Below are 13,444 nucleotides of genomic sequence, written 5' to 3'. Positions count from 1 at the left end.
TCTGTTTAAGGACAGATGCTTTTTATACAGCTTTTATTTAAAACTATGGATTTTTTGAATGCTTGTTTATGGAAATTTAGAGCAGCAAATTACCACTTTCCTCATTAACATGTGTTTTTCTCAGTCAAATCTATTTTTCAAGAACTTCATGCATTTATGCAATATTCCATGTAACTAAATTAATTACATGGCCAGCTTTTTTTATGATATTCAAATACCATTTGGGGAAAAGAAACACTTCCTGAAATAACTCCCAAAATCCTTGGACATACTTTTCTTACAGATGCATGAGTCTCCCCATCCCTTCTAATAACAAAGATATCACAGCAAAATTCTTAATGAAAAATGTTTCATTTTTTAATGAAAATTTTTAAATTTTTATGTGGTTTCTGCAATAGGACAGAAGCAAGGTGTGGAGGAAACTCACTCAAGTCACTCCACCATTGAGATATGAGCAGTAGGATGATAAATAAAATAACAGTATGGATTTACCATGGTTGTTGTCTGGGCTTCATCTCCCCAGAAACACTCTGTGCCACGAGGCAGGTGTCTGTGCCTTGGAGCTTGGTCTCCAGCACCTAAATTGAATTCTGGTGGCTGTCAGCTCTCAGTACCACAGCAGAAGGCAGCCAGATGCAAATGCCAACTTTGAAGGTGCTGTGCTGCATCAGAAAGGAAAATTAAGCGAAGGAAAAATTTCAGATAAATTGAAAAAAAAAAATTTAAAGAAGTTTCCTTTTGGTTTTCCTGAAAATTTATTTTAAAAAATTGCTTTCATTGCAGAGAAGTGTTCAGTTTTGGGGATACAACACTTTTCTTTATGGGGCTACTCTGGAAAGCATTTCTGTCAGGCTCTTAAAATGCTATTTATCTCAAAAATGTAATTGTGTCTCTGGTGCATGACAAGTCCAGCAACACGGCTTAGGGAGCACAGTCATTTGTTGCCATCCCCGAAGCAGAAGAAAGATGCTTTTAGGAATTTTAGTTGACATGAACTTTACACAGGAGAAGCCCAAGATCAGACTGAAAAACTTGCTGGCAAACTTCATTAGAATGGGAAAGTGGCTAGGCATTCTATTTTTCTTGATTTTGTACAATAAACGTGGGCTTATGTTGCTGGCTTTTAAAAAATTTTTTAGATATATAAGCCACAAGCTTTGCCTGGCTAAGCTGAATTTCAGTGAGATCAGCCACCTCTGCCTTCCAGGGAAAAAAACCCCAACCCAATTCACTCTCTAGATCTAACCCAATCAAGGGCTAATATTAAATCTAACTTCCCATCACGAGGCAAGCAAAAACCAACACAGCTGTTCCATGAAAAACACCTCAGTTGTGAAGCCCAAATTCACCTCTGTGTGGACAGAAACTCATATCCCTGTGACTTTTAAAGGTTCCAGCAGAACTCGTGGCTGAAGCCCACTTTTAAGATGCATCATCAGGGTAATTTGTATTATGTATGTAGTGTTTACCAGAACACAAATATATAAAAGATAAAGCATGCATACAGAAGATAAAACCCACAGACAATTAGTTCAGCTGGGCTGCCTGAAAGCTAAACATTTGCAAAGAGATATATGGTAAGGCCAGCAATTTCAGACCACAGTAAATGAAAATTGGATTTATAGGTTTGGAATTGCCATCTCTCATGCCATTGTATTGACTTTCATGGGTGTAAGGAGCAGGCACTGGAGCTGATGCAGCCTCAGCAGTTAATTGGTAAAGATAAAAAAACACAGGTGAGATGGAAGGGAATTACAGTAATTGCCAGAGGGAAAGGTGAGATAGGTGGTGGGTTTCCCTCTTTCCCTTCCAACTCTCTACTTCTGATGGCAGAAGACACTGAATTTTTAAAAATAAATGTTGACCAACAAGTTCAGTACAACACAGAGGAAGGTGGCCTTATCTGCACCCTCTGCTAACAGAAACATGGAAATCTGATCTTTCCATCAGCTGCCATTACTTTCTCCTTTCAGGAAAATCAGCTTTTCCTCTTGGGAACAGCTGCTGCTGGTGAAGCTTTTGCAGGATGCAGACTGTGAAATCTGGGGCCATTTTGTGCCAGTATTTCCCTGTTGTTCCAGCTCAGGAGCAAGCTCCAGTCGAGTTCCTTGCACTTCTTGGACCAGGTAGTTTGTGATCAGCCCAGGTGCCACACAGATGGTGAGTTTGATCTTTTAATGTGATCTTTTATAATGTTGATGGTATTTTTAGAGCTGTTGTCTTACCTCTGATCTCAAGAGGATGTTATTTTATCTCTTCTTTAAGAGATAAACTGCAAAGTCAGTGTGAAGTGCTTTCATTCTTGTAAGAGAGATTGTAGAGAACAGTTTTCAAGAAGACTTTAGCTCTTATTCCTTGTGTGTACTATACTCAGGCTCTTTATGGAGGATACATTTTATTTTCTTTTGCATTTACACATTGGGACAGCTCCAAGGCCATTAGAATGTTTTTAATTCCAGACTGATTGAGGTATTTTTCCATCCATGTTGAATACTGTGTCTTTTGTCTAAGAATCTGACTGATGTAGCCCTTTCTGCTTGGGAATATTAAATATACTTGGAAGCAGATAGGTTGTTATTAGCTGAAGTTTTTTCTCACCATTGCCATTAGATTTGCTAACCCTGAGGTTTTCAGCAAAGTCTGTGATGTTGGTCTTGCTCTTAAGGCTCTTAGATAATTTGATAATTGACTGATCTTTTCATACCAGTTTTATTTACAAATGCCAAAGTTGAAATTTCTTAAATTTGAGAGGTCCTATGAGCATCTATGGACTTTGGAAAATTGCTTCTGTTCTCATGGACTTGTTTTCACTTAAGATATCAGCATATTTCAGGGGGTTATTTTCTGCTGTCTGTCTACAGGAATATCAAATGTGCCTAAAGCACAGAATAAATGCTTGAAAGTCTTCAATTGAACATGAATAAGAGAAAGAAATAATTGTAAATTAAAATGTGCAAAACAAGTTATTCTTCTCAGTGAAACTAGGACCATACTTAACATTCTGCTATGGAGCAATCCCTTCCTCGTTATGGAGAATATTCAATATATACAACACAAAGTCTAGAAACAGTGAATTTAGTGATATAGGAGGAGAGATCTCATGAGCAGCCTTTTCTTTGCAAAGAACAGCTCTATGTCACTTTTGACAGTCTTTGTGTTATACAGAACAAATTGGAAAAATCTGTGTGGAAGAAAGTGTCTTTGAAGTACACAGCTCCAGTTTACTTTTTTTTTTTTTCTTTTTGTTTGCAAGCTCAAAAACAAAATTCTAAATCACTCCATAATTTCCTTTTCTGTTATATGGAAAAAAGAGGATTAAAGGTTATGAACTTTTTTGCTGTTAATTAAAGGAAGCAGACAGATATGGTCTGAGGCAGAATCCCCAGAAGTTCTGAACTGACACATGTGTCTGTTTACAAGCTTGGAGTTGGTCTCCACCTATGAAAGGGATGGCAAAGAACCCTAAAATCAACCATCACCCAGGCTTTGTAGATGATGGATCAGGCTCTGACCTACACAGAACTGTGAATATAATATAAAGCCTGGTAAATATAAAAGCCTGCAACTGGATCTAGGAAAAAAGTTGTATACAAAGTCAATTGTCAGCTTTGATCATGGAGTAGAGGCTACATTCCTTTTCTTCATCTCTTACATAATTGCACTTTCAGAAAGATCACTGTGTCTTGAATATGAGCAGGGCCTATTTTACTCTGCAGCTGGAGTGGAATTATTTCAGGAGGATCTCTGGTCTGGTTTTTGGTTTAGCTCAAAAGGACACAGACTCAACCCAGTGGCATTTCTCTGTATGTCTGCAACACAGCAACTTCTGAACATCACACCCAAATGCTTCTGGAACTTTAGGGCAAGTTTTAGGTTTTGATAGCCAAGACCTTGATTTCATAGAAAAGTAATAAAAGAAAATGGGAGACAAGAGCAGGTGCTTGTTTCTCTCAAATCCAGCCACAGCTGGAGTGGTTTTGGATCCGAGGCCTGGATATGGTTCCTGTACAGCAGGGTAGAAATGCCACCTTCTCCTCACAGCTGCTCTGATGGACTGCCTCCCACAGAAGTGTTGGTGTTAGGAAATGGAAGGGTAAATGGGAGATGTGAGAAAGGGTGGAGGAATACTTTGTGTAGTGAGAATATCCTGTAAAGAAAGCAGCTCAAACATCAGCAGGGACAGGAGCAGCAAACTGGAGCCTCTGTTACTGGGGACAGGTGGGCTCCAAAAAAATGACAATTTCTCTGGCCCCTGTGGACCAGAAAAAAGTGGAGACTGAGCTGCCAGGAAAGAAGGAACACTGGGACAAAAACCTGCAGGATCCTGCTATGCCAGAGACCAGGAGGTGCTGCTGGGCGGTGGGACAGGCCAAGAGAATGGGGAGAAATTTTGCATGTTAACTGGGAGAGTGGAAGAGACAGAGATATGGAACACACAGCACCTCTGGGGAGGTTTATAATCAAAGTTGGTTTGGACAGATGGGGAGTGTGGAGGAGAAGTTTGGGAGGAAGGCAAGAAACTTCTCTGGCATGCTGCAAGCTCAGCCTACAGAAGCTGCAGAGTGTGTGACCCTCTTGTTAACTTCATTTCACAATGTTCCCTGCATGCTTTGTGCGGCTTCCAAGTAATGCATGACATCAGAAATCTTAATAAAAACCACCTGCTCAGTACATTTTATGTTCAACTCTGTTAAACTTTCCTAGTTCAAAATATCCAGTGCTATCTGGAGCAGGAGGACAGTTACTTTTCTCTAAATTTGCTGAGCTTTGTTAAAGGAATTCTTTCCTTAAGGAGCGAAAATGTGAATTTATATGCTTTTGGAAAATCACCTTTCAGCTGTTCAACTTTGTAGGCTGATAAAAACAGCTGTCAAAATTAATTTCTGATCCTCCTCTTGAACCTAGTCTGCTTCTATCAGTGTTCATGGCCTGTGTTTCAGGAATGATGAGGAGCTGACTGCTGTGTACCAGGGAAATGTGGGGTCTAAGTGGCTCTAGGTCTAGTGGGAGCTTTGCTCAACACACCTCAGGAAAGCTCTTTAAGCTTCAGGTTGCCTGGAATCTTTCAAGTCAGACAAGAAGCAATGTTTATACATCCCTCAGCACAAGGGAAGAGCTGGTGTGGGCCAGAGGTAATTAATATCTGCAGTTAAACTGGCTGTTCATTAAAAAAAATAAAGTATCATTAGAAATAATTGCTTAGCTTTCCACTTTTGTGATCCAAAAATTCTCAGGCTGTGGTGTTCCTGTCTGCTAAGTATTAGATCAGTATCTCCCAAGACAAAACAAAACAACCATTCTTCTCTGGGCTACTTTGCAAAGTTTATTCCAGTCTGTTTGTCTGTGATAGAGGTTCCCAACAGTCTCAGTAATAAAAAATAGGTGTAGTGGCCTGTCTCTTTTTGAGGAGTCTGATGTCTCTTTTTGAGGAGTCTGAGCTTCCATCCCAGGGTCCCAGCCAGAACTCAGCTCCTTCCTGTGCCTGTCCTGCTCTCCAGTTCATCCCTCATTGGTGGCACTGCAGAACACTTCCCTGGAGGTGGATTTCTTGTTTTCAGTGAACTTAGCCATCTGCAGGAGCTTTTGAACCTCTTTTTGCTTTATCAAAAAAAAAAAAAAAAGCCAGGCACAAGGGCAGCTTCTGAAAACTTATTTTAGGACAGGGAAAGGGGTCATGACCCTGAGGCTCTGCTGTTTAAATCAGCAGAACTTCTCTGGAGTGTACGCAGGATTTAGGAAAGGGCACAGGCTCTGCTGGTTGTGTCACAAATTTTCCAGAGTGCTTTTTCTGAGCAAGCCAGAAAAAGATTTGCCTGAAGGGACACATGACTATGGAGCACATGAATGATTTTTTAACACAAAAGTTCTGGGGTTTCTAGGGGACAAAAGGACCCACATGTGGGCACCATAAGGGGCAGGAGGAGGGAAGGTGGCATGAGGTTGGCTTCTGTGCACCCTCAGTGGGATGGGCAGGGTTGGGGGGAAATTGGAAGGTCTTCTGAGACCACTTGAGATCTGCTGCCAGAGCCCAGAGTCTCAGGCACTGAAATCCCTGTGCCAAGCTGGAAACGTGGGACTCAGCCTGGAAATAAGATGTGGATAAGGACAAGTGTCCTATGGTTTCCTTTGAATTGCCTGGAGACAGGAGAAGGTCTTCTCCCTGATTAAGCATTTCTCATTCAAATCTTTTGGAAAGAAATGGAGTCAATTCATCTTTAATTGCACTAAACAGTTCACAATCAATAATGCTCTCCTTTGCTGCCTTTGTGCAAATGTTCAAGTCTTTGACTCTTTTGAGGATGCGCTGTGAGGCCATTGCTAGATCTAGTGAAAAAAAAAATTGTAAATAAATCTCTACACATAAAAGCCCCAGGCCTCTCTGGGCACATACTTTAAAATCTATTTATTCACCTTTTCCCCTCTGTTTTCATATTTAGATAGGGATAGCTGTGGTGTAAAGCAGAGCTATATATTTTTGTCTGTTAGGACATGAGAAAGGGCACAGTGCTCTCTGTTTCAGCAGCTGTTCTGAGGCCAGTGCGCTAACTGTATTTATTTATTAGTGGGTTGTTTTGGTTAGACTATTTTTTCCCCTGGTGTATGTGCTGCTGCAATTGGTGCACATGCTTTCCTTCCTTACATCAACAAAGAAATTGGCTAAAGAGAATTTCATGGATTGCTTGCTTTTGGCCTCTGAATTGTCCAGGTAAAGATATTTTCCTGTGTGTTTCTTCCACATCGTTTAGCTCTGAATGCATTCTCTTGGCATGTGAAATAGCAGGAACATATGTCATGTGTTTTCTGAGGACACCAGCCATAACCCTCAGAAATCATTTGCTTCTTCCATAAGCCAGAAGCCATTGAAGAAATTTAATCTGGATGAATGATGAAAATATATTGCAGTTAGAGAACAACTGTTGATTCTTTTTGACAGCAACTGTGGTTTTTAATGCTTCCTTAATTTTCACTTCCACATATCTGAAGTTGTGATTAATCCAGTGAAATATTCAAAATTGCCCCAGTAAATCTCACTTTCCTAAACAGGATTTATCTTAAAGCCTCATAAAGCACTCTGACAATCAGATCCAAAGTTTCCTTTGTGATGCAGATAAGCATCACATACGTAATATTCACGTCTCCAGTTTCCAGGAGTTCTGGAGGAAGAATTTTCATCCACTGAAAAACAGCATCTTTCTCTGCAGGGGCTTATTCATACCAAGAACAACTGTATTTTTTCCAAACAATAACAAAAATGTGTTTCTTGCCTGTGGATTAAGAAAAATCTCGAGATGAAGACCAGCTTCCCTGCTCCCTTCCTGTTCAAATTGTGAAATTGGCCTGAAAAACTGGGTTTTTTCTTTCCTTTTTCTGAGCCATTCTGATGCTCTGTGGTGTAACGAGCTTTCCTTAAAAAACAGAAGCTGTGAAATGCTGCTTCTCTCTATTCCAGCTGTTCAGGAACACAGATAAAACAAATGTCATGAATATCACAATAAATCCTGAAAGCTGCAAAAACAACGGGAGGGGGAAGAGTGATCAGAAGCTGTGCAGCAATGCACAGATGGAAAAAATACCCTGGGGGCTCCTGCAGCTTTTGGTGGCTTTTCCTTTGGAGCTTTTGTCCTGTGACAGCTCCTGGCACTGGGTGGAGGGAGCAGGGAGAAGGAAATTCACCCTGCAACCACAGGGTATTCCCTGCCTCATCTGCTTTTGGGTCCCCAGAGGTAAAACTGGGGAGGAAAGCACCAGTTAATGTATGTGAATATCTACCAGATTAAAATTAGGAGATTATGCTAATTTTTCCAGAATGGGCATAACTGGTCCTAAAATTCCTCATGAATCTTGTAGCCATGTCTTTGTTCTGGGTTAAAGTTTGGCACAGCAAGGGATCTTCCACTTGCCATGGGTTTTTAGGGACCTCAAACACTGGGGCTCTGCTTCCCCTGTATTTGCTCATAACAGGTTTGTTGCATAAACACTTTTATTTTTAAAAAGGACAAGCATCCAAAGAAACATTTCAGAGACAATAGGATCTGAGGCTGTAAATGCATTCTTGTGAACTTATTAAGATGAAGAGAATTTTAGTTTGAGAAGAGGAAAAGCTTGTGATCAGGCAACTGCTGTTATAATAATAACAAAAGAAAAACAGAAAATCACTGTCAGTTTGATTATTTTTGGTGTCTTTGTCCTGCCCAATGGTGCCTGTTTATCACAACCTTTTTTTCAGTACAGGGTGCAACCTAACTAAAATATAGAAGCATCATAACTAAGGAAAGATTGTGTTAAATTTTTTTTTTTACTGTACTATTTAAAGGAAGGACTACAAAAAATTAATTTAGCAATTCAGCAATAGAACTAAGTGCAAGAACTTCCAGCTGTTATCAAAATGGCTGTTTCATGAGGGATCACAAATACCAGCATAGTTTGTGTAACTTAGTTCTTATCAACATAAAAGATGCATTAAAATTGTGATGAGGTTTTAGTAACTAGAGTTTGTTGCTATTACTATTAACCCTGCAAGCAGCACCAAAGATCACTGCACCCCTGCCATCCTTGGGCTGAATTTTGACTGAAAAGGTTTTTTTGGCAAGTCATCACAGCAGAGACAGGTTTTGGTATGCAGGGATTTCATCTTGCCCTCACCCTTGTCATTCTTTGGTGCGGGCAAGCACACCACACTGAGAAACAACATTGAAAGCTGGAAGTTGTTTTAATTCAGTGAGAGACACTGATGGAGAGGAAGCAAATGGAAATAAGGCCCAGAGAACTATAGGGATCTATTCTTACTATTCATGTCCATGCCATTGAAGCTGGTTTTCCTTAGATGCTGAATTACATCTTCAGGCAGAATATTTGAACTCTGTTTCACTGACATCAGCCTTGTCCCACTGCCCTGACTTAGCAAAGCTCAGGGTTTGGCTCACTGTTATATCCCAGCCCTCAGTTTAACAGAGGCTTTCCCTCTTCTGAAATTTCCTTTACTTAAAGTTTACAATTTACTTGTTGGTGTGAAGATGCTTTGGAAAGAAGGGCTTCTGACAGACCTTGGGTCTGCCGTCCAATTTGTTCTCTTTTTAAGGGAGCTTTACAAATTTTAATTACAGTATTTCTTCAAAATCCTTGAAGTATTGTTTCATGCATTTTCTTACTTTTCAAGAGGAAGGAGTAGCTGTGGCTCAACCACAAAACCAAAGATATTTGTTTAAAAAACATATAATAGGTTTTCTGCAATGCATATCCACGTTCAATGAGTATGCAATGTGTTATCTAGGCTGTTTGCAAGGTTGGTGATGTGTGATGGAAGCTCAAGCTGTAAATGAAATTCATTTCTGAAAGAATAGGTGGCAAGGCAGTGTAAGATTTAATTCCCATTGCATGAATCACTTCATTTGCACATGTCTCTTTGCACTTGATTGGACATACTGATATTTGAAATGCATTACAAATTTAATCAAAAGCATTAAGTAAGACACACAACATTGAAATTACATCCAGGAAAACATCTGGGACTAGGGAGAGGGAATTATTCTTGCATAAAAACTAAAGATTCTATACTTTCATAAACAAATTGAATAAACAAAGGCATATTCAAGCTCCTCAGGAGATTATGTAGAAGGTCAACTCCTGGCATTTCCCAGACTGCAAATCCATGCATTGATCTGAATAGACTTTTGTATTTAAATAACTCCTGGGGTGACTCCATTGGACTTTTTCCTCTGCAGTCTGTTAACAGTGCTGCCATGTGCAAAGTCGTTCAGAGTTGAGTTATCAACTTTGGGGGGCTGAAGGTTCAGTCCTGCAAAGTTCATTCACACAGATAAATCCACTTTACCCTTTGAAGAACTCCAGCCCAGAAAGGAATGAGGCCTTGAGGTGAGCTTGATAATGAAGTGATTGTTTTACTGTCCAGATAAAATCCCCTGAAGGTATCTGGAGCTATGTTCTTTAACTTCCTGCACAGCACACAATCTTCCTCTTGTTTATAAAATATATTCTCTCTTCTTGAAACCAAACACCAAAACACTACTTCTTCCTCAGATTTGATCCATATGGAAAACATCACAAACTAGGACAAAAGCAACAAAGATGAGAAGATAGAAAAGTTGAAAATTCTGTTTGAGTGACTAGATAATTTCAAATATTTCAGAAAGGGCCCTCTCTACCACCCACTCTGTGTTACAGCTATTTCTCTACTGATTTTTTTCCCACACCAATTTTAAGTAGCAACTGAAAAGATTAAAATAAAGCAGAGAAACAAAATGAATATGCGTAACTTTCTTTCTTACTGTGTGTGGAATCTGCACAGTTACATTTAGGTGTTAGGAGACCATTAGAACAAAAATTTTAAGGTAAAAATATCAAAAGTCTCATCTTTGACATTGTTTAATGAAATCCCAGGTGTGCAGTGCATGTTGAGAGAAATAATTTGACAAGTTTATATGAAAAAAAGGTGGTGAATTTACTTGCAGCAGACCTGATAAGAATTTTCATTCATTGCTTATGGAGCAGGTTATCATACTGTAAGAGAGTTATATAAAACTTAAATATCCCTGAGTAATTTCTTGAAATCAAAAAAAAACAAACAAACAAAAAAAAAAAAAAACCAAAAAAAAAAAAAACAAAAAAAAACCAAAAAAACCAAGATGTCTGCCAACAGATTTGTCTTAAATTCTTATGCTAGAGGCCTTTTCTTGGTCTTTTCCTCTTTTTTCTCAGCTGAGGTGTCAATATTGAAGTCTAAACAAGAGGCAAACACTCGGTATTGAGCTGTTCTAGATCAGTAGTGATCAGTTTTTTGTTCCACGGGCTCAGACTGTCTGAAATCTAGTATGAAGAAATATTGTAATTTACAGAATAGTAATTCTATAGGTTAATTTTTTCATTAATATAGTTCACATAGCAGAAAGGCATTGGCTTTGTGTAAGACCTGCTCAGCAATAGCAGCATAGTTCTATTTATCAATATAGTTTTGAGCACAAATACAAAATAGTCCCATATCAACTACTGTGAAGGAAATTAACTCTGTCCCACTCAAAACAAAGATATGTTTTGAAACAGGTCAGTCCTTCATTTGCTTTGATGTAGCAATATTCAAATATTTTGCATTCAGCTCTGATGATACACAAAGTATAACTTTAAAAGTTGTTTATTATTTTAGCTTGGTTTGTTTTCCACAGAAAAGCAAACAGAAAAAAAATCCCAGGCTGAATTTCCATCAGATGTGAAGTTTCCCATCTGTTTTCGTCTTTAATTTTTTAAAATTTGAACATGAATGAGAGATTTCTATCAATATCTGAATAAAATGTCCAAAATCTGAATAGGATTTGAAGAATTTATAGAAAAGTTTTGCTGTTCTGATCTGACACATGACTGAGGGACAACATTTTGCTTGTCTTCCTCTTACATTGAGATAAAAAACATTGAAAGCTCCATTGTTTATAAATAAAGCTGGAAGGAAATTGGCCTGAATGAATACATTGAACAGATGCATCACCTTCCGTTATGCAGACAAAACAAATAGCTGTGTTTTGTGAAAAAAAACCTATCAAATTACCAGCTACACAATGCAAAAATGCTCTTGGATAAATGGGCAAGTTCCTAGCACCTTTGGAAGCTTGGTGGCTGCAAATCTGATATTTTCTCTGGTTATGTGCTGACCTCCTGCTCCTTTGGTACTGAACAGCTTGGATTATAATTGTCTTCCAGATCCTGAGGTATTTATTTAAATTTACTCTCTAACAATCTTATTGAAATGGGAACTGTAAAAAAAGCTGCTGTTTTCATTGTGCAAACACAGTGAATATCACCAGTCCCATTGTCAGACTCAGTGTTTTAAAAGGTTATGAATGCTTCAAAATACTAAAATCACCTGAGAGTGTCACCATTTTTTATTTAAACAGATGGGGATGGAGGGAGGCAAATAACAGCAAGAATTTCACTGACTTTGTGCTTAAGGATGACCAAATAATTTTGGCTGAAAATGTCCAAACACACTCACCCTGAGGCATAGCCTGAGCCTGGAGAATTTGAGTCCTGGTGGTTTCAGTTTTTTATGAGTTTCCTGGACTTCAAACAAGGCCATATAAATTGGAAGTATTATGCAATCTTAATAATAGGTTATGTTACCAATTTGCTCACAACAAACCAGTCAGCATAGCTGAAATTCCTAGGTGTGCTGTGGTTATTAAAAATTAGTGTTCTGTGACTTGCTGCTGGACTCCCAGCATGAATTTATTGGGAAGGACAAAAAAAAAAAGTAAATTCTGCTCTTTAAGCTTGATTTTCTTCAATTTTCTCCAAACCTTAATGGATCATATAGTGTGAAAAAAAGTTTTAGTTGTACTTGGCTTCTTATTCCATCCCTATAAGTGATTGCTTTCTTTTAAGTGATGGTTTTAAATAAAATCATGGATTCGTGGAATTGCTTGGGATGGGAAGGCACCTTAAAGACCATCTCATTCCAGCTCTCCTGACACAGACAGGGACATGTTCTCTGTCCCAGGCTGCTCAGAGCCCCATCCAGCCTGGCCTTGAACACTTCCAAGGATTAGCAGAGATGAAACCAATGAACAGAGACTGTTTTTTCACCCAGGTGAGATGACATTGCTCTGGTTGTATGAAAGCTGTGGGGAAATGGCCCAGGTAGCTACTGTGAATAATTCAGGGCTCGAATCTATAGAATTTACTATCTATGGGCATCAATCTTTAGTACCTTTTTTTATTCTGAGGATGCAGATGGAATTCCCCAATAAATCAGCCACTGATGATGAAGTTTTTCTTCTGAAAAAAAATATCTGAATTAGCCAAAACAGGCCTCAGGCACAGACAACTGGAAAACTGAAATAGTGGATGCTCCAGCAGTAGCAGGGCCTGGGTTTGGCTGGATGCTCTTGCATCTGACTCAGAATGGTCCTGAGCTGGTCTCATGGGCTGGCACTGAGGTGCCAAATGAGTGCTCACTGTTCTTTATATCAGGGGTGCATTTGTCCTACAGCTCCATTAAGTATGGTTAACCTGGGTTAAAGGAGCAGTGAAAGAAGTTTATTGGATTTTTAGCTATTTGAGCAGATGAATTCAAGCTCAGATTCTCCCACAGGCTTGGGATTCTACTGAGAGCTCAGTTTAAATGACAGATTTCACTGCTGTAAATGGGGGTAACCAACCTAGGCTAAGCACTCCAAAGAAAGTTTTTCCTTCAGCAAAGACAGATATGAAGCACATCCCTGTACAATATGACTGAAATATTGGAAAGCTTTTCTTCTGGAGAATTGATGAAGCAGCCATGACTCAGAGGCTACTCAGGAAAATATGGTTTTAGCCCGGAGCACTGTGTGCTCAGCTGCTGTACCTGGCTTTCTTGTTTTCCTCTATTCCCATGGGCTATCACAATTTTTGGTTTTTCCTTCATCTTCTGTTCAGTAGGGGTATTCTGGGTATTTTCTTG

General features: G+C 39.1%; 1 long non-coding RNA gene across 1 annotated transcript in view; it reads left to right on the top strand.

Moving 5' to 3' along the window:
• The first annotated feature begins 1,979 nt into the window (after positions 1 to 1,979).
• The window catches only part of LOC135456291 (uncharacterized), a 32,384-nt gene continuing 20,919 nt past the window's right edge, over positions 1,980 to 13,444 (top strand). The window contains exon 1 of the long non-coding RNA XR_010442496.1: positions 1,980 to 2,160. This is a non-coding gene — a long non-coding RNA (uncharacterized LOC135456291). The remainder of the gene's footprint in view (positions 2,161 to 13,444) is intronic.

Source organism: Zonotrichia leucophrys, chromosome 1A, assembly GCF_028769735.1.
Source record: "Zonotrichia leucophrys gambelii isolate GWCS_2022_RI chromosome 1A, RI_Zleu_2.0, whole genome shotgun sequence".
Lineage (NCBI taxonomy): Eukaryota > Metazoa > Chordata > Aves > Passeriformes > Passerellidae > Zonotrichia > Zonotrichia leucophrys.
Note: the sequence above shows the minus strand (reverse complement) of the source record. Positions and strands in the feature narration are given on the sequence as shown.